This window comes from Somniosus microcephalus, chromosome 12, assembly GCF_052327205.1.
Source record: "Somniosus microcephalus isolate GS21.2 chromosome 12, FLI_Smic_1.0, whole genome shotgun sequence".
Taxonomy (NCBI): Eukaryota; Metazoa; Chordata; class Chondrichthyes; order Squaliformes; family Somniosidae; genus Somniosus; species Somniosus microcephalus.
In genome coordinates this window covers 175,770,211-175,796,669 of record NC_140998.1, presented here as the reverse complement: position 1 = coordinate 175,796,669, position 26,459 = coordinate 175,770,211, and positions in this window count along the sequence as shown.

Genomic DNA, 26,459 nt, shown 5'->3' with positions numbered 1-26,459 from the left:
AGTTACTGTGAATTGGAGCGGGGGCTTTGGTGGAGTTGTGAATGATCTGTAGTTACTGTGAATTGGAGCGGGGTTTTGGGTGGAGTTGTGAATGATCTGTAGTTACTGTGAATTGGAGCGGGGGTTTGGGTGGAGTTGTGAATGATCTGTAGCTTCTGTGAATTGGAGCGGGGTTTTGGGTGGAGTTGTGAATGATCTGTAGATCCTGTGAATTGGTGCGGGAGATTGGGTAGAGTTGTGCATGATCTGTACTTACTCTACTGTGTATTGGAGCGGGGGGTTGGCGGAGTTGTGACTGATCTGTAATTAATGTACTGTAAATTGGAGCGGGAGATTGGGTGGAGTTGTGAATGATCTGTAGTTACTGTGAATTGGAGCGGGAGTTTCAGTGGAGTTGTGAATGAACTGTAGTTACTGTGAATTGGAGCGGGAGTTTGGGTGGAGTTGTGAATGATCTGCAGTTGCTGTGAATTGGAGCGGGAGTTTGGGTGGAGTTGTGAATGATCTGTAGTTACTGTGAATTGCAGCGGGAGTTTGGGTGAAGTTGTGAATGATCTGCAGTTACTGAACTGTGAATTGGAGCGGGGGTTTGGGTGGAGTTGTGAATGAACTGTAGATACTGATGAATTGGAGCGGGGGTTTGGGTGGAGTTGTGAATGATCTGTAGTTACTGTGAATTGGAGCGGCAGTTTGGGTGGAGTTGTGAATGATCTGTAGTTACTGTACTGTGAATTGGAGCGGTGGTTTGGGTGGAATTGTGAATGATCTGTAGTTACTGTACTGTGAATTGGAGCGGGGGTTTGGGTGGAGTTGAGAATGATCTGTAGTTACTGTACTGTGAATTGGAGCGGGAGTTTGGGTGGAGTTGTGAATGATCCGTAGTTACTGTACTGTGAATTGGAGCGGAATTTGGGTGGAGTTGTGAACGATCTGTAGTTACTGTGAATTGGAGCGGGGGTTTGGGTGGAGTTGTGAATGATCTGTAGTTACTGTGAATTGGAGCGGGAGTTTGGTAGGAGTTGTGAATGATCTGTAGTTACTGTGAATTGGACCAGGAGTTTGGGTGGAGTTGTGAATGATCTGTAGTTACTGTGAATTGGAGCGGGGGTTTGGGTGGAGTTGTGAATGATCTGTAGTTACTGTGAATTGGAGCGGGAGTTTGGTAGGAGTTGTGAATGATCTGTCGTTACTGTACTGTGAGTTGTAGCGGGAGTTTGGGTGGAGTTGTGAATGATCTGTAGTTACTGTGAATTGGAGCGGGGTTGGAGTTGTGAATGATCTGCAGTTGCAGTGAATTGGAGTGGGAGTTTGGGTGGAGTTGTGAATGATCTGTCGATACTGCGAATTGGAGCGGGGGTTTCGGTGGATTTGTGAATGATCTGTAGTTACTGTGAATTGGAGCGGGAGTTTGGGTGGAGTTGTGAATGATCTGTAGTTCCTGTGAATTGGAGCGGGAGTTTGGGTGGAGATGTGAATGATCTGTAGTTTCTGTGAATTGGAGCGGGAGTTTGGGTGGAGTTGTGAATGATCTGTAGTTACTGTGAATTGGAGCGGGTGTTTGGATGTAGTTGTGAATGATCTGCAGTCACTGTGAATTGGATCGGGAGTTTGGGTGGAGTTGTGAATGATCTGTAGTTACTGTACTGAGAATTGGAGCGGGGTTTTGTGTGGAGTTGTGAATGATCTGTAGTTACTGTACTGTAAATTGGAGCGGGAGTTTGGGTGGAGTTGTGAATGATCTGTAGTTACTGTGAATTGGAGCGGGAGTTTGGGTGGCATTGTTAATGATCTGCAGTTACTGTGAATTGGAGCGTGAGTTTGGGTGGAGTTGTGAATGATCTGTAGATACTGTGAATTGGAGCGGGAGTTTGGGTGGAGTTGTGAATGTTCTCAGTTACTGTGAATTGGAGCGGGAGTTTGGGTGGAGATGTGAATGATCTGTAGTTACTGTACTGTGAATTGGAGCGGGGTTTTGGGTGGATTTGTGAATGATCTGTATTTACTGTACTTTGAAATGGAGCGGGAGTTTGGGTGGAGTTGTGAATGATCTGTAGTTACTGTGAATTGGAGCAGGAGGTTGGGTGGTGTTGTGAATGATCTGTAGTTACTGCGAAGTGGATTGGGAGTTTGGGTGGAGTTGTAAAAGTTCTGTAGTTACTGTGAATTGGAGCGGGCGTTTGGGTGGAGTTGTGAATGATCTGGAGTTACTGTGAATTGGAGAGGGAGTTTGGGTGGAGTTATGAATGATCTGGCGTTACTGTGAATTGGAGCGGAAGTTTGGGTGGTGTTGTGAATGATCTGTAGTTACTGTGAATTGGAGCGGGAGCTTGGGTGGAGTTGTGAATGATCTGTAGTTACTGTGAATTGGAGCGGGTGTTTGGGTGGAGTTGTGAATGATCTGTAGTTACTGTACTGTGAATTGGAGCGGGGGTTTGTGTGGATTTGTGAATGATCTGTAGTTACTGTACTTTGAAATGGAGCGGGAGTTTGGGTGGAGTTGTGAATGATCTGTAGTTACTGTGAATTGCAGCGGGAGGTTGGGTGGTGCTGTTAATGCTCTGTAGTTACTGTGAATTGGATTGGGAGTTTGGGTGGAGTTGTGAAAGATCTGTAGTTACTGTGAATTGGAGCGGGCGTTTGGGTGGAGTTGTGAATGATCTGGAGTTACTGTGATTTGGAGCGGGAGTTTGGGTGGAGTTATGAATGATCTGGCGTTACTGTGAATTGGAGCGGGAGTTTGGGTGGTGTTGTGAATGATCTGTAGTTACTGTGAATTGGAGCGGGAGTTTGGGTGGAGTTATGAATGATCTGGCGTTACTGTGAATTGGAGCGGGAGTTTGGGTGGAGTTGTGAATGACCTGCAGTTACTGTGAATTGGAGCGGGAATTTGGGCGGAGTTGTGAATGATCTGTAGTTACTTTACTGTGAATTGGAGCGGGGGATTGGGTGGAGTTGTGAATGACCTTTAGTTACTGTACTGTGAATTGGAGCGGGAGCTTGTGTGTAGTTGTGAATGATCTGTAGTTACTGTGAATTGGAGCAGGAGTTTGGGTGGAGTTGTGAATGATCTGTAGTTACTGTGAATTGGAGCGGGGGATTGGGTGGAGTTGTGAATGAACTGTAGTTACTGTGAATTGGAGCGGGAGTTTGTGTGGAGTTATGAATGATCTGTAGTTACTGTACTGTGAATTGTAGCGGGAGTTTGGGTGGAGTTGTGAATGATCTGTCGTTACAGTGAATTGGAGCGGGAGTTTGGGTGGAGTTGTGAATGATCTGTAGTTACTGTGAATTGGAGCGGGAGTTTGGGTGGAGTTGTGTATGATCTGTAGTTACTGTGAATTGGAGCGGGAGTTTGGGTGGAGTTGTGAATGATCTGTAGTTACTGTGAATTGGAGCGGGAGTTTGGGTGGAGTTGTGAATGACCTGTAGTTACTGTGAATTGGAGCGGGAGTTTGGGTGGAGATGTGAATGATCTGTAGTTACTGTGAATTGGAGTGGGAGTTTGGGTGGAGTTGTGAATGATCTGTAGTTACTGTGAATTGGAGCGGGAGTTTGGGTGGAGTTGTGAATGATCTGCAGTTACTGTAAATTGGAACGGGAGTTTGGGTGGAGTTGTGAATCATCTGTAGTTACTGTACTGTGAATTGGAGCGGGGGTTTGGGTGGAGTTGTGAATGATCTGTAGTTAATGTACTGTGAATTGGAGCTGGAGTTTGGGTGGAGTTGTGAATGATCCGTTGTTACTGTACTGTGAATTGGAGCGGGAGTTTGGGTGGATTTGTGTGTGATGTGTAGTTCCTGTGAATTGGAACGGGAGTTTGGGTGGAGTTGTGAATGATCTGTAGTTACTGTGAATTGGAGCGGGAGTTTGGGTGGAGTTGTGAATGATCTGCAGTTACTGTGAATTGGAGCGGGTGTTTGGGTGGAGTTGTGAATGATTTGCAGTTACTGTGAATTGGAGCGGGAGTTTGGGTGCAGTTGTGAATGATCTGTAATTACTGTGAATTGGAGCGGGAGTTTGGGTGGAGTTGTGAATGATCTGCAGTTACTGTGAATTGGAGCGGGAGTTTGGGTGGAGTTGTGAATGACCTGTAGTTACTGTGAATTGGAGCGGGAGTTTGGGTGGAGTTGTGAATGATCTGTAGTAACTGTGAATTGGTGCAGGAGTTTGGGTGGAGTTGTGAATGATCTGTAATTACTGTACTGTGAATTGGAGCGGGGGTTTGGGTGGAGTTGTGAATGAACTGTAGTTACTGTACTGTGAATTGGAGCGGGAGTTTGGGTGGAGTTGTGAATGAACCGTACTTACTGTACTGTGAATTGGAGCGGGAGTTTGGCTGGAGTTGTGAATGATCTGTAGTTACTGTGAATTGGAGCACGAGTTTGGGTGGAGTTGTGAATGACCTGCAGTTACTGTGAATTGGAGCGGGAGTCTGGGTGGAGTTGTGAATGATCTGTAGTTACTGTACTGTGAATTGGAGTGGGAGTTTGGGTGGAGTTGTGAATGATCTGTAGGTACTGTGAATTGGAGCGGGAGTTTGGGTGGTGTTATGAATGATCTGGCATTACTGTGTATTGGAGCGGGGGTTTGGGTGGAGTTGTGAATGATCTGTAGTTACTGTGAATTGGAGCGGGGGTTTGGGTGGAGTTGCGAATGATCTGTAGTTACTGTGAATTGGAGCGGGGATTTGGGTGGAGTTGTGAATGATCTGTATTTAATGTACTGTGAATTGGAGCGGGAGTTTGGGTGGAGTTGTGAATGATCTGTAGTTGCTGTGAAATGGAGCGGGAGTTTGGGTGGAGTTGTGAATGATCTGTCGTTACTGTGAATTGGAGCGGGAGTTTGGGTGAATTGTAAATGACCTGTAGTTACTGTGAATTGGAGCTGGAGTTTGGGTGGAGTTGTGAATGATCTGTAGTTACAGTGAATTGGAGCGGGAGTTTGGGTGGAGTTGTGAATGATCTGTAGTTATTGTGCTTTGAATTGGAGCACGAGTTTGGGTGGAGTTGTGAATGATCTGTAGTTACAGTACAGTGAATTGTAGCGGGAGATTGGGTGGAGTTGTGAATGATCTGTAGTTACTGTGAATTGGAGCGGGTGTTTGGATGAAGTTGTGAATGATCTGTACTTACTGTGAGTTGAAGCGGGGGTTTAGGTGGATTTGTCAATCATCTGTAGTTACTGTGAAATGTAGCGGAGGGTTGGGTGGTGTTGTGATGATCTACAGTTACTGTGACTTGGAGCGGGAGTTTGGGTGGAGTTGTGAATGATCTGCAGTTGCTGTGAATTGGAGCGGGAGTTTGGGTGGAGTTGTGAATGACCTGTAGTTACTGTGAATTGGAGCGGGAGTTTGGGTGGAGTTGTGAATGATCTGCAGTTACTGTGAATTGTAGCGGGAGTTTGGTTGGAGTTGTGAATGACCTGTAGTTACTGTGAATTGGAGCGGGAGTTTGGTTGGAGTTGTGAATGATCTGTAGTTACTTTGAATTGGAGCAGGAAATTCGGTGGAGTTGTGAATGATCTGTATTCACTGTGAATTGGAGCGGAGTTGAAGTTGTGAATGATCTGTAGTTACTGTGAATTGGAGCGGGGGTGGAGTTGTAAATGATCTGCAGTTACAGTGAATTGGAGTGGGAGTTTGGGTGGAGTTGTGAATGATCTGCAGTTACTGTGAATTGTAGCGGGAGTTTGGGTGGAGTTGTGAATGATCAGTAATTACTGTGAGTTGGAGCGGGAGGTTGGGTGGAGTTGTGAATGACCTGTAGTTACTGTGAATTGGAGCGGATGTTTGGGTGGAGCTGTGAATGATCTGGTGTTACTGTGAATGGGAGCGGGAGTTTGGGTGGAGTTGTGAATGATCTGTAGTTACTGTGAATTGGAGTGGGAGTTTGGGTGGAGTTGTGAATGATCTGCAGTTACTGTGAATTGGAGAGGGTGTTTGGGTGGAGTTGTGAATGATCTGTAGTCACTGTGAAATGGAGCGGGAGTGTGGCTGGAGTTGTGAATGATCTGTTTTTACTGTACTGTGAATTGGAGCGGGGGATTGGGTGGAGTTGTGAATGAACTGTAGTTACTGTGAATTGGAGCGGGAGTTTGGGTGGAGTTGTGAATGATCTGCAGTTACTGTGAATTGGAGCGGGAGTTTGGGTGGAGTTGTGAATGATCTGTAGTTACTGTGAATTGGAGCGGGAGATTGTGTGGAGTTGTGAATGATCTGTAGTTACTGTACTGTGAATTGGAGCGGGGATTTGGGTGGAGTTGTGAGTGAACTGTAGTTACTGTGAATAGGAGCGGTGGCTTGGGTGGAGTTGTGAATGATCTGTAGTTACTGTGAATTGGAGCGGGAGTTTGGGTGGAGTTGTGAATGATCTGTAGTTACTGTACTGTGAATTGGAGCGGGGGGTTGGGTGGAGTTGTGAATGATCTGTAGTTACTGTACTGTGAATTGGAGCGGGAGTTTGGGTGGAGTTGTGAATCATCCGTAGTTACTGTACTGTGAATTGGAGCGGGAGATTGGGTGGAGTTGTGAATGATCTGTAGTTACTGTGAATTAGAGCGGGAGTTTGGGCGGAGTTGTGAATGACCTGCAGTTACTGTGAATTGGAGCGGGAGTTTGGGTGGAGTTGTGAATGATCTGTAGTTACTGTACTGTGAATTGGAGCGGGGGTTTGGGTGGAGTTGTGAATGACCCGTAGTTACTGTACTGTGAATTGGAGCGGGAGCTTGTGTGCAGTTGAGAATGATCTGCAGTTACTTTGAATTGGAGCAGGAGTTTGGGTGGAGTTGTGAATGATCTGTAGTTACTGTAAATTGGAGGGGGGGTTTGGGTAGAGTTGTGAATGAACTGTAGTTACTGTGAATTGGAGCGGGAGTTTGGGTGGAGTTGTGAATGATCTGTAGTTACTGAACTGTGAATTGTAGCGGGTGTTTGGGTGGAGATGTGAATGATCTGTCGTTACTGTGAATTGGAGCGGGAGTTTGGGTGGAGTTGTGAATGATCTGTAGTTACTTTGAATTGGAGCGGGAGTTTGGGTGGAATTGTAAATGATCTGTAGTTACTGTGAATTGGAGCTGGAGTTTGGGTGGAGTTGTGAATGATCTGCAGTTACTGTGAATTGGAGCGGGAGTTTGGGTGGAGTTGTGAATGATCTGTAGTTACTGTGAATTGGAGCGGGAGTTTGGGTGGAGTTGTGAATGACCTGTAGTTACTGTGAATTGGAGCGGGAGTTTGGGTGGAGATGTGAATGATCTGTAGTTACTGTGAATTGGAGCGGTAGTTTGGGTGGAGTTGTGAATGATCTGTAGGTACTGTGAATTGGAGCGGGTGTTTTGGTGTAGATGTGAATGATCTGCAGTCACTGTGAATTGGAGCGGGAGTTTGGGTGGAGTTGTGAATGATCTGCAGTTATTGTACTGTGAATTGGAGCGGGGGTTTGGCTGGAGTTGTAAATGATCTGCAGTTACTGTACTGTGAATTGGAGTGGGAGTTTGGGGGGAGTTGTGAATGATCCGTAGTTACTGTACTGTGAATTGGAGGGGGAGTTTGGGTGGAGTTGTGAATGATCTGTAGTTACTGTGAATTGGAGCGCGAGTTTGGGTGGAGTTGTGAATGATCTGTAGTTACTGTGAATTGGAGCGGGAGTTTGGGTGGAATTGTGAATGATCTGCAGTTACTGTGAATTAGAGCGTGAGTTTGGGCGGAGTTGTGAATGACCTGCAGTTACTGTGAATTGGAGCGGGAGTTTGGGTGGAGTTGTGAATGATCTGTAGTTACTGTACTGTGAATTGGAGCGGGGGTTTGGGTGGAGTTGTGAATGACCCGTAGTTACTGTACTGTGAATTGGAGCGGGAGCTTGTGTGCAGTTGAGAATGATCTGCAGTTACTTTGAATTGGAGCAGGAGTTTGGGTGGAGTTGTGAATGATCTGTAGTTACTGTAAATTGGAGGGGGGGTTTGGGTAGAGTTGTGAATGAACTGTAGTTACTGTGAATTGGAGCGGGAGTTTGGGTGGAGTTGTGAATGATCTGTAGTTACTGAACTGTGAATTGTAGCGGGTGTTTGGGTGGAGATGTGAATGATCTGTCGTTACTGTGAATTGGAGCGGGAGTTTGGGTGGAGTTGTGAATGATCTGTAGTTACTTTGAATTGGAGCGGGAGTTTGGGTGGAATTGTAAATGATCTGTAGTTACTGTGAATTGGAGCTGGAGTTTGGGTGGAGTTGTGAATGATCTGCAGTTACTGTGAATTGGAGCGGGAGTTTGGGTGGAGTTGTGAATGATCTGTAGTTACTGTGAATTGGAGCGGGAGTTTGGGTGGAGTTGTGAATGACCTGTAGTTACTGTGAATTGGAGCGGGAGTTTGGGTGGAGATGTGAATGATCTGTAGTTACTGTGAATTGGAGCGGTAGTTTGGGTGGAGTTGTGAATGATCTGTAGGTACTGTGAATTGGAGCGGGTGTTTTGGTGTAGATGTGAATGATCTGCAGTCACTGTGAATTGGAGCGGGAGTTTGGGTGGAGTTGTGAATGATCTGCAGTTATTGTAGTGTGAATTGGAGCGGGGGTTTGGCTGGAGTTGTAAATGATCTGCAGTTACTGTACTGTGAATTGGAGTGGGAGTTTGGGGGGAGTTGTGAATGATCCGTAGTTACTGTACTGTGAATTGGAGGGGGAGTTTGGGTGGAGTTGTGAATGATCTGTAGTTACTGTGAATTGGAGCGCGAGTTTGGGTGGAGTTGTGAATGATCTGTAGTTACCGTGAATTGGAGCGGGAGTTTGGGTGGAATTGTGAATGATCTGCAGTTACTGTGAATTGGAGCGGGAGTTTGGGTGTAGTTGTGAATGATCTGTAGTTACTGTACTGTGAATTGGAGCGGGGGTTTGGGTGCAGTTGTGAATAATCTGTAGTTACTGTACTGTGAATTGGAGCGGGAGTTTGGGTGGAGTTGTGAATGATCCGTAGTTACTCTACTGTGAATTGGAGCGGGAGTTTGGGTGGATTTGTGAATGATCTGTAGTTACAGTGAATTGGAGCGGGAGGTTGGTTGGAGTTGTGAATGATCTGTAGTTACTGTGAATTGGAGCGGGAGTTTAGATGGAGTTGTGAATGATCTGTAGTTACTGTGAATTGTCGCGGGGGTTTGGGTGGAGTTGTGAATGATCTGTAGTTACTGTGAATTGGAGCGGGAGCTTGGGTGGAGTTGTGAATGATCTGTAGTTACTGTGAATTGGAGCGGGTGTTTGGGTGGAGTTGTGAATGACCTGGAGTTACTGTGAATTGGAGCGGGAGTTTGGGTGGAGTTATGAATGATCTGGCGTTACTGTGAATGGGAGCGGGGGTTTGGGTGGAGTTGTGAATGATCTGTAGTTACTGTGAATTGGAGCGGGGTTTTGGATGGAGTTGTGAATGATCTGCAGTTACTGTGAATTGGAGCGGGAGTTTGGGTGGAGTTGTGAATGATCTGTAGTTACTGTACTGTGAATTGGAGCGGGGGTTTGGGTGGAGTTGTGAGTGAACTGTAGTTACTGTGAATAGGAGCGGTGGTTTGGGTGGGTTGTGAATGATCTGTAGTTACTGTACTGTGAATTGGAGCGGGAGTTTGGGGGGAGTTGTGAATGATCCGTAGTTACTGTACTGTGAATTGGAGGGGGAGTTTGGGTGGAGTTGTGAATGATCTGTAGTTACTGTGAATTGGAGCGCGAGTTTGGGTGGAGTTGTGAATGATCTGTAGTTACTGTGAATTGGAGCGGGAGTTTGGGTGGAATTGTGAATGATCTGCAGTTACTGTGAATTGGAGCGGGAGTTTGGGTGTAGTTGTGAATGATCTGTAGTTACTGTACTGTGAATTGGAGCGGGGGTTTGGATGCAGTTGTGAATGATCCGTAGTTACTGTACTTTGAATTGGAGCTGGAGTTTGGGTGGAGTTGTGAATGATCCGTAGTTACTCTACTGTGAATTGGAGCGGGAGTTTGGGTGGAGTTGTGAATGATCTGTAGTTACTGTGAATTGGAGCGGGAGGTTGGGTGGAGTTGTGAATGATCTGTAGTTACTGTGAATTGGAGCGGGAGTTTAGGTGGAGTTGTGAATGATCTGTAGTTACTGTGAATTGTCGCGGGGGTTTGGGTGGCGTTGTGAATGATCTGTAGTTACTGTGAATTGGAGCGGGAGCTTGGGTGGAGTTGTGAATGATCTGCAGTTACTGTGAATTGGAGCGGGTGTTTGGGTGGAGTTGTGAATGACCTGGAGTTACTGTGAATTGGAGCGGGAGTTTGGGTGGAGTTATGAATGATCTGGCGTCACTGTGAATGGGAGCGGGGGTTTGGGTGGAGTTGTGAATGATCTGTAGTTACTGTGAATTGGAGCGGGGTTTTGGATGGAGTTGTGAATGATCTGTAGTTCCTGTGAATTGGAGCGGGAGTTTGGGTGGAGTTGTGAATGATCTGCAGTTACTGTGAATTGGAGCGGGAGTTTGGGTGGAGTTGTGAATGATCTGTAGTTACTGTACTGTGAATTGGAGCGGGGGTTTGGGTGGAGTTGTGAGTGAACTGTAGTTACTGTGAATAGGAGCGGTGGTTTGGGTGGGTTGTGAATGATCTGTAGTTACTGTGAATTGGAGCGGGAGTTTGGGTGGAGTTGTGAATGATCTGTAGTTACTGTGAATTGGAGCGGGAGTTTGTGTGGAGTTGTGAATGATCTGTAGTTACTGTACTGTGAATTGGAGCGGGGGTTTGGGTGGAGTTGTGAGTGAACTGTAGTTTCTGTGATTAGGAGCGGTGGTTTGGGTGGAGTTGTGAATGATCTGTAGTTACTGTGAATTGGAGCGGGAGTTTGGGTGGAGTTGTGAATGATCTGTAGTTACTGTACTGTGAATTGGGGCGGGGATTTGGGTGGAGTTGTGAATGATCTGTAGTTACTGTATTGTGAATTGGAGCGGGAGTTTGGGTGGAGTTGTGAATGATCCGTAGTTACTGTACTGTGAATTGGAGCGGGAGATTGGGTGGATTTGTGAATGATCTGTAGTTACTGTGAATTGGAGCGGGAGTTTGGGTGGAGTTGTGAATGACCTGCAGTTACTGTGAAATGGAGCGGGAGTTTGGGTGGAGTTGTGAATGATCTGTAGTTACTGTACTGTGAATTGGAGCGGGGGTTTGGGTGGAGTTGTGAATGATCCGTAGTTACTGTACTGTGAATTGGAGCGGGAGCTTGTGTGTAGTTGTGACTGATCTGTAGTTACTGTGAATTGGAGCAGGAGTTGGGTGGAGTTGTGAATGATCTGTAGTTACTGTGAATTGGAGCGGGGGTTTGGGTGGAGTTGTGAATGAACTGTAGTTACTGGGAATTGGAGCGGGAGATTGGGTGGAGTTGTGAATGATCTGTAGTTACTGTACTGTGAATTGTAGCGGGAGTTTGGGTGGAGTTGTGAATGATCTGTACTTACTGTGAATTGGAGCGGGAGTTTGGGTGGAGTTGTGAATGATCTGTAGTTACTGTGAATTGGAGCGGGAGTTTGGGTGGAATTGTAAATGACCTGTAGTTACTGTGAATTTGGAGCTGGAGTTAGGGTGGAGTTGTGAATGATCTGTAGTTACTGTGAATTGGAGCGGGAGTTTAGGTGGAGTTGTGAATGATCTGTAGTTACTGAGAATTGGAGCGGGAGTTTGTGTGGAGTTGTGAATGATCTGTAGTTACTGTACTGTGAATAGCAGCGGTGGTTTGGGTGGAGTTGTGAATGATCTGTAGTTACTGTGAATTGGAGCGGGAGTTTGGGTGGAGTTGTGAATGATCTGTAGTTACTGTACTGTGAATTGGAGCTGGGTTTGGGTGGAGTTGTGAATGATCTGTAGTTACTGTACTGTGAATTGGAGCGGGAGCTTGGGTGGAGTTGTGAATGATCCGTAGTTACTGTACTGTGAATTGGAGCGTGAGATTGGGTGGAGTTGTGAATGACCTGCAGTTACTGTGAATTGGAGCGGGAGTTTGGGTGGAGTTGTGAATGATCTGTAGTTACTGTGCTGTGAATTGGAGCGGGAGATTGTGTGTGGTTGTGAATGATCTGTAGTTACTGTGAATTGGAGCAGGAGTTTGGGTGGAGTTGTGAATGATCTGTAGTTGCTGTGAATTGGAGGGGGGGTTTGGGTGGAGTTGTGAATGAACTGTAGTTACTGTGAATTGGAGCGGGAGTTTGGGTGGAGTTGTGAATGATCTGTAGTTACTGTACTGTGAATTGTAGCGGGAGTTTGGGTGGAGTTGTGAATGATCTGTAGTTACTGTACTGTGAATTGGAGTGGGGGTTTGGGTGGTGTTGTGAGTGAACTGTAGTTACTGTGAATTGGAGCGGTGGTTTGGGTGGAGTTGTGAATGATCTGTAGTTACTGTGAATTGGAGCGAGAGTTTGGGTGGAGTTGTGAATGATCTGTAGTTACTGTACTGTGAATTGGAGCGGGGGTTTGGGTGGAGTTGTGAGTGAACTGTAGTTAATCTGAATAGGAGCGGTGGTTTGGGTGGAGTTGTGAATGATCTGTAGTTACTGTGAATTGGAGCAGGAGTTTGGGTGGAGTTGTGAATGATCTGCAGTTACTGTACTGTGAATTGGAGCGGTGGTTTGGGTGGAGTTGTGAATGATCTGTAGTTACTGTACTGTGAATTGGAGCGGGAGTTTGGGTGGAGTTGTGAATGATCCGTAGTTACTGTACTGTGAATTGGAGCGGGAGATTGGTTGGAGTTGTGAATGATCTGTAGATACTGTGAATTGGAGCGGGAGTTTGGGTGGAGTTGTGAATGACCTGCAGTTACTTTGAATTGGAGCGGGATTTTGGGTGGAGTTGTGAATGATCTGTAGTTACTGTACTGTGAATTGGAGCGGGGGTTTGGGTGGAGTTGTGAATGATCCGTAGTGACTGTACTGTGAATTGGAGCGGGAGCTTGTGTGTAGTTGTGAATGATCTGTAGTTACTGTGAATTGGAGCAGGAGTTTGGGTGGAGTTGTGAATGATCTGTAGTTACTGTGAATTGGAGCGGGGGTTTGGGTGGAGTTGTGAATGAACTGTAGTTACTGTGAATTGGAGCGGGAGTCTGGGTGGAGTTGTGAATGATCTGTAGTTACTGCACTGTGAATTGTAGCGGGAGTTTGGATGGAGTTGTGAATGATCTGTACTTACTGTGAATTGGAGCGGGAGTTTGGGTGAAGTTGTGAATGATCTGTAGTTACTCTGAATTGGAGCGGGAGTTTGGGTGGAATTGTAAATGACCTGTAGTTACTGTGAATTGCAGCTGGAGTTTGGGTGGAGTTGTGAATGATCTGTAGTTACTGTGAATTGGAGCGGGAGTTTGGGTGGAGTTGTGAATGATCTGTAGTTACTGTGAATTGAAGCGGGAGTTTGGGTGGAGTTGTGAATGACCTGTAGTTACTGTGAATTGGAGCGGGGGTTTGGGTGGAGATGTGAATGATCTGTAGTTGCTGTGAATTGGAGCGGGAGTTTGGGTGGAGTTGTGAATGATCTGTAGTTACTGTGAATTGGAGCGGGTGTTTGGGTGTAGATGTGAATGATCTGCAGTCACTGTGAATTGGAGCGGGAGTTTGGGTGGAGTTGTGAATGATCTGTAGTTATTGTACTGTGAATTGGAGCGGGGGTTTGGGTGGAGTTGTAAATGATCTGTAGTTACTGTACTGTGAATTGGAGCGGGAGTTTGGGTGGAGTTGTGAATGATCCGTAGTTACTGTACTGTGAATTGGAGCGGGAGTTTGGGTGGAGTTGTGAATGATCTGTAGTTACTGTGAATTGGAGCGGGAGTTTGGGTGGAGTTGTTAATGATCAGCAGTTACTGTGAATTGGAGCGCGACTTTGGGTGGAGTTGTGAATGATCTGTAGATACTGTGAATTGGAGCGGGAGTTTGGGTGGAGTTGTGAATGATCTGCAGTTACTGTGAATTGGAGCGGGAGTTTGGGTGTAGTTGTGAATGATCTGTAGTTTCTGTACTGTGAATTGGAGCGGGAGTTTGGGTGCAGTTGTGAATGATCCGTAGTTACTGTACTGTGAATTGGAGCGGGAGTTTGGGTGGAGCTGTGAATGATCCGTAGTTACTCTACAGTGAATTGGAACGGGAGTTTGGGTGGAGTTGTGAATGATCTGTAGATACTGTGAATTGGAGCGGGAGTTTGGGTGGAGTTGTGAATGATCTGTAGTTACTGTACTGTGAATTGGAGCGGGGGTTTGGGTGGAGTTGTGAATGATCCGTAGTTACTGTACTGTGAATTGGAGCGGGAGCTTGTGTGTAGTTGTGACTGATCTGTAGTTACTGCGAGTTGGAGCAGGAGTTTGGGTGGAGTTGTGAATGATCTGTAGTTACTGTGAATTGGAGCGGGGGTTTGGGTGGAGTTGTGAATGAACTGTAGTTACTGGGAATTGGAGCGGGAGATTGGGTGGAGTTGTGAATGATCTGTAGTTATTGTACTGTGAATTGTAGCGGGAGTTTGTGTGGAGTTGTGAATGATCTGTACTTACTGTGATTTGGAGCGGGAGTTTGGGTGGAGTTGTGAATGATCTGTAGTTACTGTGAGTTGGAGCGGGAGTTTGGGTGGAATTGTAAATGACCTGTAGTTACTGTGAATTGGAGCTGGAGTTTGGGTGGAGTTGTGAATGATCTGTAGTTACTGTGAATTGGAGCGGGAGTTTGGGTGGAGTTGTGAATGACCTGCAGTTACTGTGAATTGGAGCGGGAGTTTGGGTGGAGTTGTGAATGATCTGTAGTTACTGTGAATTGGAGCGGGAGTTTGGGTGGAGTTGTGAATGACCTGCAGTTACTGTGAATTGGAGCGGGAGTTTGGGTGGAGTTGTGAATGATCTGTAGTTACTGTGCTGTGAATTGGAGCGGGAGCTTGTGTGTAGTTGTGAATGATCTGTAGTTACTGTGAATTGGAGCAGGAGTTTGGGTGGAGTTGTGAATGATCTGTAGTTACTGTGAATTGGAGGGGGGTTTGGGTGGAGTTGTGAATGAACTGTAGTTACTGTGAATTGGAGCGGGAGTTTGGGTGGAGTTGTGAATGATCTGTAGTTACTGCACTGTGAATTGTTGCGGGAGTTTGGGTGGAGTTGTGAATGATCTGTCGTTACTGTGAATTGGAGCGGGAGTTTGGGTGGAGTTGTGAATGATCTGTAGTTACTGTGAATTGGAGCGGGAGTTTGTGTGGAATTGTAAATGACCTGTAGTTACTGTGAATTGGAGCTGGAGTTTGAGTGGAGTTGTGAATGATCTGTAGTTACTGTGAATTAGAGCGGGAGTTTGGGTGGAGTTGTGAATGATCTGTAGTTACTGTGAATTGGAGCGGGAGTTTGGGTGGAGTTGTGAATGACATGTAGTTACTGTGAATTGGAGCGGGAGTTTGGGTGGAGATGTGAATGATCTGTAGTTACTGTGAATTGGAGCGGGAGTTTGGGTGGAGTTGTGAATGATCTGTAGTTACTGTGAATTGGAGCGGGTGTTTGGGTGTCGATGTGAATGATCTGCAGTCACTGTGAATTGGAGCGGGAGTTTGTGTGGAGTTGTGAATGATCTGTAGTTACTGTGAATTGGAGCGGGAGGTTGGGTGGAGATGTGAATGATCTGTAGTTACTGTGAATTGGAGCGGGAGTTTAGGTGGAGTTGTGAATGATCTGTAGTTACTGTGAATTGTATCGGGGGTTTGGGTGGAGTTGTGAATGATCTGTAGTTACTGTGAATTGGAGCGGGACCTTGGTTGGAGTTGTGAATGATCTGTAGTTACTGTGAATTGGAGCGGGTGTTTGGGTGGAGTTGTGAATGATCTGGAGTTACTGTGAATTGGAGCGGGAGTTTGGGTGGAGTTATGAATGATCTGGTGTTACTGTGAATGGGAGCGGGGGTTTGGGAGGAGTTGTGAATGATCTGTAGTTACTGTGAATTGGAGCGGGGTTTCGGATGGTGTTGTGAATGATCTGTAGTTCCTGTGAATTGGAGCGGGAGTTTGGGTGGAGTTGTGAAGGATCTGCAGTTACTGTGAATTGGAGCGGGAGTTTGGGTGGAGTTGTGAATGATCTGTAGTTACTGTACTGTGAATTGGAGCGGGGGTTTGGGTGGAGTTGTGAGTGAACTGTAGTTACTGTGAATAGGAGCGGTGGTTTGGGTGGAGTTGTGAATGACCTGTAGTTACTGTGAATTGGAGCGAGAGTTTGGGTGGAGTTGTGAATGATCTGTAGTTACTGTGAATTGGAGCGGGAGTTTGTATGGAGTTGTGATTGATCTGTAGTTGCTGTACTGTGAATTGGAGCGGGGGTTTGGGTGGAGTTGTGAGTGAACTGTAGTTACTCTGAATAGGAGCGGTGGTTTGGGTGGAGTTGTGAAGGATCTGTAGTTACTGTGAATTGGAGCAGGAGTTTGGGTGGAGTTGTGAATGATCTGTGGTTACTGTACTGTGAATTGGAGCGGTGGTTTGGGTGGAGTTGTGAATGATCTGTAGTTACTGTACTGTGAATTGGAGCGGGAGCTTTGGTGGAGTTATGAATGATCCGTAGTTACTGTACTGTGAATTGGAGCGGGAGATTGGTTGGAGTTGTGAATGATCTGTAGTTACTGTGAATTGGAGCGGGAGTTTGGGTGGAGTTGTGAATGATCTGTAGTTACTGTGAATTGGAGCGGGTGTTTGGGTGTAGATGTGAATGATCTGCAGTCACTGTGAATTGGAGCGGGAGTTTGGGTGGAGTTGTGAATGATCTGTAGTTATTGTACTGTGAATTGGAGCGGGGGTTTGGGTGGAGTTGTAAATGATCTGTAGTTACTGTACTGTGAATTGGAGCGGGAGTTTGGGTGGAGTTGTGAATGATCCGTAGTTACTGTACTGTGAATTGGAGCGGGAGTTTGGGTGGAGTTGTGAATGATCTGTAGTTACTGTGAATTGGAGCGGGAGTTTGGGTGGAGTTGTTAATGATCAGCAGCTACTGTGAATTGGAGCGCAACTTTGGGTGGAGTTGTGAATGATCTGTAGTTACTGTGAATTGGAGCGGGAGTTTGGGTGGAGTTGTGAATGATCTGCAGTTACTGTGAATTGGAGCGGGAGTTTGGGTGTAGTTGTGAATGATCTGTAGTTACTGTACTGTGAATTGGAGCGGGGGTTTGGGTGGAGTTGTGAATGATCCGTAGTTACTGTACTGTGAATTGGAGCGGGAGCTTGTGTGTAGTTGTGACTGATCTGTAGTTACTGCGAATTGGAGCAGGAGTTTGGGTGGAGTTGTGAATGATCTGTAGTTACTGTGAATTGGAGCGGGGGTTTGGGTGGAGTTGTGAATGAACTGTAGTTACTGGGAATTGGAGCGGGAGATTGGGTGGAGTTGTGAATGATCTGTAGTTACTGTACTGTGAATTGTAGCGGGAGTTTGGGTGGAGTTGTGAATGATCTGTACTTACTGTGATTTGGAGCGGGAGTTTGGGTGGAGTTGTGAATGATCTGTAGTTACTGTGAATTGGAGCGGGAGTTTGGGTGGAATTGTAAATGACCTGTAGTTACTGTGAATTGGAGCTGGAGTTTGGGTGGAGTTGTGAATGATCTGTAGTTACTGTGAATTGGAGCGGGAGTTTAGGTGGAGTTGTGAATGATCTGTAGTTACTGAGAATTGGAGCGGGAGTTTGTGTGGAGTTGTGAATGATCTGTAGTTACTGTACTGTGAATTGGAGCGGGGGTTTGGGTGGAGTTGTGAGTGAACTGTAGTTACTGTGAATAGGAGCGGTGGTTTGGGTGGAGTTGTGAATGATCTGTAGTTACTGTGAATTGGAGCGGGAGTTTGGGTGGAGTTGTGAATGATCTGTAGTTACTGTACTGTGAATTGGAGCGGGGTTTGGGTGGAGTTGTGAATGATCTGTAGTTACTGTACTGTGAATTGGAGCGGGAGTTTGGGTGGAGTTGTGAATGATCCGTAGTTACTGTACTGTGAATTGGAGCGGGAGATTGGGTGGAGTTGTGAATGATCTGTAGTTACTGTGAATTGGAGCGGGAGTTTGGGTGGAGTTGTGAATGACCTGCAGTTACTGTGAATTGGAGCGGGAGTTTGGGTGGAGTTGTGAATGATCTGTAGTTACTGTGCTGTGAATTGGAGCGGGAGCTTGTGTGTAGTTGTGAATGATCTGTAGTTACTGTGAATTGAAGCAGGAGTTTGGGTGGAGTTGTGAATGATCTGTCGTTACTGTGAATTGGAGGGGGGTTTGGGTGGAGTTGTGAATGAACTGTAGTTACTGTGAATTGGAGCGGGATATTGGGTGGAGTTGTGAATGATCTGTAGTTACTGCACTGTGAATTGTAGCGGGAGTTTGGGTGGAGTTGTGAATGATCTGTCATTACTGTGAATTGGAGCGGGAGTTTGGGTGGAGTTGTGAATGATCTGCAGTTACTGTGAATTGGAGCGGGAGTTTGGGTGGAATTGTAAATGACCTGTAGTTACTGTGAATTGGAGCTGGAGTTTGGGTGGAGTTGTGAATGATCTGGAGTTACTGTGAATTGGAGCGGGAGTTTGGGTGGAGTTGTGAATGATCTGTAGTTACTGTGAATTGGAGCGGGAGTTTGGGTGGAGTTGTGAATGACCTGTAGTTACTGTGAATTGGAGCGGGAGTTTGGGTGGAGATGTGAATGATCTGTAGTTACTGTGAATTGGAGCGGGAGTTTGGGTGGAGTTGTGAATGATCTGTAGTTACTGTGAATTGGAGCGGGTGTTTGGGTGTAGATGTGAATGATCTGCAGTCACTGTGAATTGGAGCGGGAGCTTGTGTGGAGTTGTGAATGATCTGTAGTTACTGTGAATTGGAGCGGGAGTTTAGGTGGAGTTGTGAATGATCTGTAGTTACTGTGAATTGTAGCGGGGGTTTGGGTGGAGTTGTGAATGATCTGTAGTTACTGTGAATTGGAGCGGGACCTTGGTTGGAGTTGTGAATGATCTGTAGTTACTGTGAATTGGAGCGGGTGTTTGGGTGGAGTTGTGAATGATCTGGAGTTACTGTGAATTGGAGCGGAAGTTTGGGTGGAGTTATGAATGATCTGTAGTTACTGTGAATTGGAGCGGGAGTTTGTGTGGAGTTGTGATTGATCTGTAGTTGCTGTACTGTGAATTGGAGCGGGAGTTTGGGTGGAGTTGTGAGTGAACTGTAGTTACTCTGAATAGGAGCGGTGGTTTGGGTGGAGTTGTGAATGATCTGTAGTTACTGTGAATTGGAGCAGGAGTTTGGGTGGAGTTGTGAATGATCTGTGGTTACTGTACTGTGAATTGGAGCGGTGGTTTGGGTGGAGTTGTGAATGATCTGTAGTTACTGTACTTTGAATTGGAGCGGGAGTTTTGGTGGAGTTATGAATGATCCGTAGTTACTGTACTGTGAATTGGAGCGGGAGATTGGTTGGAGTTGTGAATGATCTGTAGTTACTGTGAATTGGAGCGGGTGTTTGGGTGTAGATGTGAATGATCTGCAGTCACTGTGAATTGGAGCGGGAGTTTGGGTGGAGTTGTGAATGATCTGTAGTTATTGTACTGTGAATTGGAGCGGGGGTTTGGGTGGAGTTGTAAATGATCTGTAGTTACTGTACTGTGAATTGGAGCGGGAGTTTGGGTGGAGTTGTGAATGATCCGTAGTTACTGTACTGTGAATTGGAGCGGGAGTTTGGGTGGAGTTGTGAATGATCTGTAGTTACTGTGAATTGGAGCGGGAGTTTGGGTGGAGTTGTTAATGATCAGCAGTTACTGTGAATTGGAGCGCGACTTTGGGTGGTGTTGTGAATGATCTGTAGTTACTGTGAATTGGAGCGGGAGTTTGGGTGGAGTTGTTGATGATCTGCAGTTACTGTGAATTGGAGCGGGAGTTTGGGTGTAGTTGTGAATGATCTGTAGTTACTGTACTGTGAATTGGAGCGGGAGTTTGGGTGGAGTTGTGAATGATCCGTAGTTACTGTAATGTGAATTGGAGCGGGAGTTTGGGTGGAGTTGTGAATGATCCGTAGTTACTCTACAGTGAATTGGAACGGGAGTTTGGGTGGAGTTCTGAATGATCTGTAGATACTGTGAATTGGAGCGGGAGTTTGGGTGGAGTTGTGAATGATCTGTAGTTACTGTACTGTGAATTGGAGCGGGGGTTTGGGTGGAGTTGTGAATGATCCGTAGTTACTGTACTGTGAATTGGAGCGGGAGCTTGTGTGTAGTTGTGACTGATCTGTAGTTACTGCGAATTGGAGCAGGAGTTTGGGTGGAGTTGTGAATGATCTGTAGTTACTGTGAATTGGAGCGGGGGTTTGGGTGGAGTTGTGAATGAACTGTAGTTACTGGGAATTGGAGCGGGAGATTGGGTGGAGTTGTGAATGATCTGTAGTTACTGTACTGTGAATTGTAGCGGGAGTTTGGGTGGAGTTGTGAATGATCTGTACTTACTGTGATTTGGAGCGGGAGTTTGGGTGGAGTTGTGAATGATCTGTAGTTACTGTGAATTGGAGCGGGAGTTTGGGTGGAATTGTAAATGACCTGTAGTTACTGTGAATTGGAGCTGGAGTTTGGGTGGAGTTGTGAATGATCTGTAGTTACTGTGAATTGGAGCGGGAGTTTAGGTGGAGTTGTGAATGATCTGTAGTTACTGAGAATTGGAGCGGGAGTTTGTGTGGAGTTGTGAATGATCTGTAGTTACTGTACTGTGAATTGGAGTGGGGGTTTGGGTGGAGTTGTGAGTGAACTGTAGTTACTGTGAATAGGAGCGGTGGTTTGGGTGGAGTTGTGAATGATCTGTAGTTACTGTGAATTGGAGCGGGAGTTTGGGTGGAATTGTGAATGATCTGTAGTTACTGTACTGTGAATTGGAGCGGGGTTTGGGTGGAGTTGTGAATGATCTGTAGTTACTGTACTGTGAATTGGAGCGGGAGTTTGGGTGGAGTTGTGAATGATCCGTAGTTACTGTACTGTGAATTGGAGCGGGAGATTGGGTGGAGTTGTGAATGATCTGTAGTTACTGTGAATTGGAGCGGGAGCTTGGGTGGAGTTGTGAATGACCTGCAGTTACTGTGAATTGGAGCGGGAGTTTGGGTGGAGTTGTGAATGATCTGTAGTTACTGTGCTGTGAATTGGAGCGGGAGCTTGTGTGTAGTTGTGAATGATCTGTAGTTACTGTGAATTGGAGCAGGAGTTTGGGTGGAGTTGTGAATGATCTGTCGTTACTGTGAATTGGAGGGGGGTTTGGGTGGAGTTGTGAATGAACTGTAGTTACTGTGAATTGGAGCGGGAGTTTGGGTGGAGTTGTGAATGATCTGTAGTTACTGCACTGTGAATTGTAGCGGGAGTTTGGGTGGAGTTGTGAATGATCTGTCATTACTGTGAATTGGAGCGGGAGTTTGGGTGGAGTTGTGAATGATCTGCAGTTACTGTGAATTGGAGCAGGAGTTTGGGTGGAATTGTAAATGACCTGTAGTTACTGTGAATTGGAGCTGGAGTTTGGGTGGAGTTGTGAATGATCTGGAGTTACTGTGAATTGGAGCGGGAGTTTGGGTGGAGTTGTGAATGATCTGTAGTTACTGTGAATTGGAGCGGGAGTTTGGGTGGAGTTGTGAATGACCTGTAGTTACTGTGAATTGGAGCGGGAGTTTGGGTGGAGATGTGAATGATCTGTAGTTACTGTGAATTGGAGCGGGAGTTTGGGTGGAGTTGTGAATGATCTGTAGTTACTGTGAATTGGAGCGGGTGTTTGGGTGTAGATGTGAATGATCTGCAGTCACTGTGAATTGGAGCGGGAGCTTGTGTGGAGTTGTGAATGATCTGTAGTTACTGTGAATTGGAGCGGGAGTTTAGGTGGAGTTGTGAATGATCTGTAGTTACTGTGAATTGTAGCGGGGGTTTGGGTGGAGTTGTGAATGATCTGTAGTTACTGTGAATTGGAGCGGGACCTTGGTTGGAGTTGTGAATGATCTGTAGTTACTGTGAATTGGAGCGGGTGTTTGGGTGGAGTTGTGAATGATCTGGAGTTACTGTGAATTGGAGCGGGAGTTTGGGTGGAGTTATGAATGATCTGGTGTTACTGTGAATGGGAGCGGGGGTTTGGGAGGAGTTGTGAATGATCTGTAGTTACTGTGAATTGGAGCGGGGTTTCGGATGGAGTTGTGAATGATCTGTAGTTCCTGTGAATTGGAGCGGGAGTTTGGGTGGAGTTGTGAATGATCTGCAGTTACTGTGAAATGGAGCGGGAGTTTGGGTGGATTTGTGAATGATCTGTAGTTACTGTACTGTGAATTGGAGCGGGGGTTTGGGTGGAGTTGTGAGTGAACTGTAGTTACTGTGAATAGGAGCGGTGGCTTGGGTGGAGTTGTGAATGATCTGTAGTTACTGTGAATTGGAGCGAGAGTTTGGGTGGAGTTGTGAATGATCTGTAGTTACTGTGAATTGGAGCGGGAGTTTGTGTGGAGTTGTGATTGATCTGTGGTTGCTGTACTGTGAATTGGAGCGGGGGTTTGGGTGGAGTTGTGAGTGAACTGTAGTTACTCTGAATAGGAGCGGTGGTTTGGGTGGAGTTGTGAATGATCTGTAGTTACTGTGAATTGGAGCAGGAGTTTGGGTGGAGTTGTGAATGATCTGTGGTTACTGTACTGTGAATTGGAGCGGTGGTTTGGGTGGAGTTGTGAATGATCTGTAGTTACTGTACTGTGAATTGGAGCGGGAGTTTGGGTGGAGTTGTGAATGATCCGTAGTTACTGTACTGTGAATTGGAGCGGGAGATTGGTTGGAGTTGTGAATGATCTGTAGTTACTGTGAATTGGAGCGGGAGTTTGGGTGGAGTTGTGAATGACCTGCAGTTACTGTGAATTGGAGCGGGAGTTTGGGTGGAATTGTGAATGAACTGTAGTTACTGTACTGTGAAATGGAGCGGGGGTTTGGGTGGAGTTGTGAATGATCCGTAGTGACTGTACTGTGAATTGGAGCGGGAGCTTGTGTGTAGTTGTGAATGATCTGTAGTTACTGTGAATTGGAGCAGGAGTTTGGGTGGAGTTGTGAATGATCTGTAGTTACTGTGAATTGGAGCGGGGGTTTGGGTGGAGTTGTGAATGAACTGTAGTTACTGTGAATTGGAGCGGGAGTCTGGGTGGAGCTGTGAATGATCTGTAGTTACTGCACTGTGAATTGTAGCGGGAGTTTGGATGGAGTTGTGAATGATCTGTACTTACTGTGAATTGGAGCGGGAGTTTGGGTGGAGTTGTGAATGATCTGTAGTTACTGTGAATTGGAGCGGGAGTTTGGATGGAATTGTAAATGACCTGTAGTTACTGTGAATTGCAGCTGGAGTTTGGGTGGAGTTGTGAATGATCTGTAGTTACTGTGAATTGGAGCGGGAGTTTGGGTGGAGTTGTGAATGATCTGTAGTTACTGTGAATTGAAGCGGGAGTTTGGGTGGAGTTGTGAATGACCTGTAGTTACTGTGAATTGGAGCGGGAGTTTGGGTGGAGATGTGAATGATCTGTAGTTGCTGTGAATTGGAGCGGGAGTTTGGGTGGAGTTGTGAATGATCTGTAGTTACTGTGAATTGGAGCGGGGGTTTGGGTGGAGTTGTAAATGATCTGTAGTTACTGTACTGTGAATTGGAGCGGGAGTTTGGGTGGAGTTGTGAATGATCTGTAGTTACTGTGAATTGGAGCGGGAGTTTGCGTGGAGTTGTTAATGATCAGCAGTTACTGTGAATTGGAGCGCGAGTTTGGGTGGAGTTGTGAATGATCTGTAGTTACTGTGAATTGGAGCGGGAGTTTGGGTGGAGTTGTGAATGATCTGTAGTTACTGTGAATTGGAGCGGGAGTTTAGGTGGAGTTGTGAATGATCTGTAGTTACTGTGAATTGTAGCGGGGGTTTGGGTGGAGTTGTGAATGATCTGTAGTTACTGTGAATTGGAGCGGGACCTTGGTTGGAGTTGTGAATGATCTGTAGTTACTGTGAATTGGAGCGGGTGTTTGGGTGGAGTTGTGAATGATCTGGAGTTACTGTGAATTGGAGCGGGAGTTTGGGTGGAGTTATGAATGATCTGGTGTTACTGTGAATGGGAGCGGGGGTTTGGGAGGAGTTGTGAATGATCTGTAGTTACTGTGAATTGGAGCGGGGTTTCGGATGGAGTTGTGAATGATCTGTAGTTCCTGTGAATTGGAGCGGGAGTTTGGGTGGAGTTGTGAATGATCTGCAGTTACTGTGAAATGGAGCGGGAGTTTGGGTGGATTTGTGAATGATCTGTAGTTACTGTACTGTGAATTGGAGCGGGGGTTTGGGTGGAGTTGTGAGTGAACTGTAGTTACTGTGAATAGGAGCGGTGGCTTGGGTGGAGTTGTGAATGATCTGTTGTTACTGTGAATTGGAGCGAGAGTTTGGGTGGAGTTGTGAATGATCTGTAGTTACTGTGAATTGGAGCGGGAGTTTGTGTGGAGTTGTGATTGATCTGTGGTTGCTGTACTGTGAATTGGAGCGGGGGTTTGGGTGGAGTTGTGAGTGAACTGTAGTTACTCTGAATAGGAGCGGTGGTTTGGGTGGAGTTGTGAATGATCTGTAGTTACTGTGAATTGGAGCAGGAGTTTGGGTGGAGTTGTGAATGATCTGTGGTTACTGTACTGTGAATTGGAGCGGTGGTTTGGGTGGAGTTGTGAATGATCTGTAGTTACTGTACTGTGAATTGGAGCGGGAGTTTGGGTGGAGTTGTGAATGATCCGTAGTTACTGTACTGTGAATTGGAGCGGGAGATTGGTTGGAGTTGTGAATGATCTGTAGTTACTGTGAATTGGAGCGGGAGTTTGGGTGGAGTTGTGAATGACCTGCAGTTACTGTGAATTGGAGCGGGAGTTTGGGTGGAATTGTGAATGAACTGTAGTTACTGTACTGTGAAATGGAGCGGGGGTTTGGGTGGAGTTGTGAATGATCCGTAGTGACTGTACTGTGAATTGGAGCGGGAGCTTGTGTGTAGTTGTGAATGATCTGTAGTTACTGTGAATTGGAGCAGGAGTTTGGGTGGAGTTGTGAATGATCTGTAGTTACTGTGAATTGGAGCGGGGGTTTGGGTGGAGTTGTGAATGAACTGTAGTTACTGTGAATTGGAGCGGGAGTCTGGGTGGAGCTGTGAATGATCTGTAGTTACTGCACTGTGAATTGTAGCGGGAGTTTGGATGGAGTTGTGAATGATCTGTACTTACTGTGAATTGGAGCGGGAGTTTGGGTGGAGTTGTGAATGATCTGTAGTTACTGTGAATTGGAGCGGGAGTTTGGATGGAATTGTAAATGACCTGTAGTTACTGTGAATTGCAGCTGGAGTTTGGGTGGAGTTGTGAATGATCTGTAGTTACTGTGAATTGGAGCGGGAGTTTGGGTGGAGTTGTGAATGATCTGTAGTTACTGTGAATTGAAGCGGGAGTTTGGGTGGAGTTGTGAATGACCTGTAGTTACTGTGAATTGGAGCGGGAGTTTGGGTGGAGATGTGAATGATCTGTAGTTGCTGTGAATTGGAGCGGGAGTTTGGGTGGAGTTGTGAATGATCTGTAGTTACTGTGAATTGGAGCGGGGGTTTGGGTGGAGTTGTAAATGATCTGTAGTTACTGTACTGTGAATTGGAGCGGGAGTTTGGGTGGAGTTGTGAATGATCTGTAGTTACTGTGAATTGGAGCGGGAGTTTGCGTGGAGTTGTTAATGATCAGCAGTTACTGTGAATTGGAGCGCGAGTTTGGGTGGAGTTGTGAATGATCTGTAGTTACTGTGAATTGGAGCGGGAGTTTGGGTGGAGTTGTGAATGATCTGCAGTTACTGTGAATTGGAGCGGGAGTTTGGGTGTAGTTGTGAATGATCTGTAGTTACTGTACTGTGAATTGGAGCGGGAGTTTGGGTGGAGTTGTGAATGATCCGTAGTTACTCTACAGTGAATTGGAACGGGAGTTTGGGTGGAGTTGTGAATGATCTGTAGATACTGTGAATTGGAGCGGGAGTTTGGGTGGAGTTGTGAATGATCTGTAGTTACTGTACTGTGAATTGGAGCGGGGGATTGGGTGGAGTTGTGAATGATCCGTAGTTACTGTGAATTGGAGCAGGAGTTTGGGTGGAGTTGTGAATGATCTGTAGTTACTGTGAATTGGAGCGGGGGTTTGGGTGGAGTTGTGAATGATCTGTACTTACTGTGAATTGGAGCGGGAGTTTGGGTGGAGTTGTGAATGATCTGTAGTTACTGTGAATTGGAGCGGAAGTTTGGGTGGAATTGTAAATGACCTTTAGTTACTGTGAATTGGAGCTGGAATTTGGGTGGAGTTGTGAATGATCTGTAGTTACTGTGAATTGGAGCGGGAGTTTAGGTGAAGTTGTGAATGATCTGTAGTTACTGAGAATTGGAGCGGGAGTTTGTGTGGAGTTGTGAATGATCTGTAGTTACTGTACTGTGAATTGGAGCGGGGGTTTGAGTGGAGTTGTGAGTGAACTGTAGTTACTGTGAATTGGAGC